This window comes from Theobroma umbraticum, unplaced genomic scaffold, assembly GCF_002168275.2.
Source record: "Theobroma umbraticum cultivar Fairchild unplaced genomic scaffold, ASM216827v3 scaffold_89.0, whole genome shotgun sequence".
In the NCBI taxonomy this organism is placed as follows: Eukaryota; Viridiplantae; Streptophyta; class Magnoliopsida; order Malvales; family Malvaceae; genus Theobroma; species Theobroma umbraticum.
This window is the reverse complement of record NW_018397271.1, coordinates 1,605,312-1,609,414: the sequence shown is the minus strand read 5'-3', so window position 1 is coordinate 1,609,414 and position 4,103 is coordinate 1,605,312. Positions and strand designations below refer to the sequence as shown.

Below are 4,103 nucleotides of genomic sequence, written 5' to 3'. Positions count from 1 at the left end.
ATACTGTTATTCATATTTTGATGACAAGTGATGTTTTTTATGATTGAACTCTGTTTTGCTACGCTTGTTTTTAGCATCGTTTTGCCAAGTGAAATATTGCATTATGATTTACGTCATTATTTTTACAAGGCACAAATATCCTACTTATGATTTGGTTTTTTAAGATTATGATTTGATATTTCGGTTTTATTATTCAACTTATCTGCTTTAAGCTTGTTTCCCATCTACGCCCTGCTCATGGAGCCAATGATCACTGAGTTTGTGAGACTCACCCCTTTATTTCCCTTTTGTAGATAGTGATCAACCTAGCGTGCATTCATCGACATTTGCAGTCCACCACGGATAGGTAAAGGCATCTAATAGCACTTTATTCAGAGTCACTCTGCTGCTAGAGGTCGAGTTGTCATAGTATAACTTGTTATGAAATCAGACATTAGTTTCAATATAAATGTACATTTGGAGATTATAAGTCTTGATGTATTATTTTTACAATTATGTGGAATAAAAGTTTAGTCAATTTATAAAGATTATTGTTCAATTCTTATTACAAAGAGTTTTATGGATCACAGAAATTTCATAGATTAATGGTATGAATATGAAGTAATAACTAACATTTTAAGTAAGACTTATTAGGGATTTGACGAGTTCACTCGTAAGTCTCGAACACCGGTAACGATCAGGGAAGAGGTCGTCACAATGTTGACTTATACAGATGATATAATCAATCTGAACTTGATGATAAATGCAAAGAGTTTAATTCATCTAATCTTATATTGCTTAGGATTATAATTTATATTTAGGCCAACATGTTAATAACTCATTCAGTCACACACATTTAAAAAATGATAATTAAGAATGTAAAATAGAGAATTAAGTTAGACTCAATTAAAATAAATTTGAAACTTCAAACACTTAATTAAATTGTTCAATTTAGTCAAAAGCAAATTTACAATTAGCATAAAAGTTATGTTAAACCTATTCGGGCTTTAATTTCCTTTAATGTAATGCTTGTGTTACATGTGAAAGAGAATTACACTACATCTGAAACCTTGAGAGGTAATAGAAGAGATAATTGACATAGTGAGGCAAAACCCCTAGAAGTTAACTTTAGCACTCAAAACCCTAAAATTCTATTTTCAACCTTTTTAACTATGAATCGATTTTATGTGCTCCCTACAAGTTGGCTTCAATTTTTACCTCCTCTTGCTATCTGCTTCTGTTATGTGTTAAGAAGTAAGAAACTTGATATCCTTTCCCCTAGCTAGCTCCAAGTCTTGTAAGCATAAGTAACCTTACACTTTATTAGAGTTGTTCATCATTATCATTCATATGGATTACTATTAGAGGGTGTACGCTTGGACAGCTTTTGGTTTGCAACAACCCAAGCTTGGTGTAGAGGAAATTGGTTTCCTGACTTAAATACCTTGTGATTTCAACTTCAAAGTCTTGAAAGTATAATAATCTACTCTTTTAGTTAAGCTTTTCTACGCTAAATAAACCAAAGTATGATCCTACCTAAGAGAAAAATTTTAAATTTCTATTGCGCATTGATTTTTTTTTGAAAGACAAAGTATTCTTTTTTTAATAAACTAGGAATGAATTTTTCCCTTCGAATTGGTATAAAAAAGAACCTAGTACAAAAGCCAGAGTTATTAGTCAGTATGCTTGGATTCCAACCTAGTATACCCCCAATAGCCTTATAAAAAGAATCAGTTAATCATCCCTTTCAGATTTACCCTACAAGCTAAAGTGAGCCCTACACCACTAGTAAATAGATTACAAACAAGGCAATTAATGATAGACCAGTAAGTTCAATTCCCAAAACATAACACCTTGTAGTCCACGAGGTTCACAAAATAATGAAACAATAAATGACTTACTGGAATACTTGCAAGGTGTCAATCTATGATTATGCCCCTTTTTTTGTTGAAGAGTTAACCCTTAGATTTGTTTCCCTCTTTGTATGTTGGATCTCCCAGCCTTGAAGTCTTGCCTTTATCCTTTCTATCTATAAAAGCCATTTTTGCATTCTCTATGTTGTTGTATTAGGGTTATGAGTCCACTTTATTACGTTGCTTGAATCACTCTTAATGAAAAGTTTGTGGTTTTCCATTCCAAGTCAATGCAGCAAAGATAATAAAGGCTTATCGCGAGGCCAAAATCTTAGTTGAGTTCGAGTAAGCAGTGCCAATGAACTTGGCGAAAGTTATTTTGTTTCTCCATAATAGTTTCTCTATACGCCACCTATCTCGGCAGGCCCCAAACACCTTTTAGTCACCCCAACCACTTTGAATTTCATTTTTCATTGAGCTGGAGCCACCCATTGAATCCCTTTTCTCCCTCTATCCTTTTTTTCGATGTGAACTGACATGGAGGGTTGTTTATATGTATCTAGCACTAATGGGTAAATAGATGGCCACTTAGCATTAGCTCAAGAAGCAACCCTTATGCGTGCTAGTTCTAAGCATTAGGTTGCATCCTATTCTTTTCTTTCAAGCACAATTACATTTATGCATTTCCATATAGACCAAACAATTGTAAAGTAGGTCATTTTCTATACCTTGTAAACCCTTTCACTTTGTTGGCAACCATTCCGTGCCTCAAAAAATTGTCTAACATCCTTTAGGCAAACTCACCTATAATTTGAGACTTTGCACCAACTTGCCTATTCTTTCCACGTCTCTAAACAGGTAACAAAAAGGTGGTTACATATCTCCCTATCACTGTCACAAAGAATACATTACAGCGACTAAATATTAAGCACTCCTCTTTTTATGAGTTCTTTTTTCACTACTATCTTGCCATGAAGAAGCCAGCACATAAATGTTTCAACTATACGTGGTGCCAAATTTACCCACACTTGCTTCCAAATCCTCTCAATTTTATTCTTAAGAGCGAGGATTGATTTAGAGAAAGATTTTGTAGTGTAAATTCCATTCATTTCTTTTTTTTTCTAGATCAGCTTATCCTTTAACTTTTTGCTTAGTTGAAATCATAAAGGAAATTTCTCATGTGGTTCCATTGCTCAACCTCCTAGTCAAAAAGTTGTTGTCTCAGCTAGAAATTCCATGCCTAGTTCTCATTGTCCCAGCTACCATATTAAGCCCTTTTGCCTTTTTCGTTCACTACTAAGGCAAAAATCCAAGGGATGACTTGACCTAAAATGACACCTTCTATCCATTCATCTTGGCAAAACAATATGTTCTCACTATTGCCCATTACAAAACTAAGGTTACAAAAGCCCAGCAAGAAATATTTGTTAGTAAGACATAAAGGGCTTATAATTTTTTTTCAAAAGGTAGAAGTACTCCTGTTTACACTCGTGTTAGGCAATAGCAAAAAAAAGATCACTTTCGATTTTCTCCATAAAGACTTTCCTCCATAAGTTGTTTTTCTCATGTTCGAACCTCCATTTTCATTTATTAAGGTATGATTTTTAACCTCTAGATCGATAATACCAACACCTCTGCACTCCTTATAGTAGCAAACTTTGCCCCAAATCAATTAGTGTACCTTTTCTTCAACTTTATGCCCACCAAAGAAAGCTTCGTTGAATTTTTTTGAGTTCATTTCTCACCTTAACTGGGATTTAGAAAAGGGACATAGGAGATTGGCAAACTCATCAGCACTTACCTTAGAAGTGTGATTCCCCCACCCAGTGATAGAATGTTGGCCTTCCGCCCTATTAATTCTGAACCTATGCTCTCAATGATCAGTCTCTTAAAGTTGGACGAATTATGATTAACACCCAAAAGGAGTCCAAGTATGTAGTGGAAATTTTCCAAATCTAGCATGCAATTTTCCTAGCCCAACTACCCATAACATTCTGCTCAACTTCAATTGCAATCAAACGGCTCTTTGAGAAGTTGGTTTTAAGGATTGACACACCTTGGAAGCATCGAAGTATTCTTTTCAGCACCAATAAATAGTCCAACTTTAGCTCACAAAATAATATGGTGTCATCCGCGTATTGAAGATGTAAAATTGATAGCCAATTTTTACTGACAGTCACACCTTTAAACATATCTTTTTCCTTAGCTTTCTTTAGCATGCAACTTAAAGCCTCGGCCACCATGTTGAAGAGAAAAAGAGATAATGGGCAA

The 4,103-nt window shown here is 34.6% G+C and overlaps 1 long non-coding RNA gene across 2 annotated transcripts in view; it reads left to right on the top strand.

Moving 5' to 3' along the window:
* Positions 1 to 513, top strand: part of LOC110426555 (uncharacterized) — a 2,444-nt gene extending 1,931 nt beyond the window's left edge. For both annotated transcript variants that reach the window (XR_002446158.1, XR_002446159.1), the window contains one exon: positions 294 to 513. This is a non-coding gene — a long non-coding RNA (uncharacterized LOC110426555). The remainder of the gene's footprint in view (positions 1 to 293) is intronic.
* Positions 514 to 4,103: the final 3,590 nt, after the last annotated feature.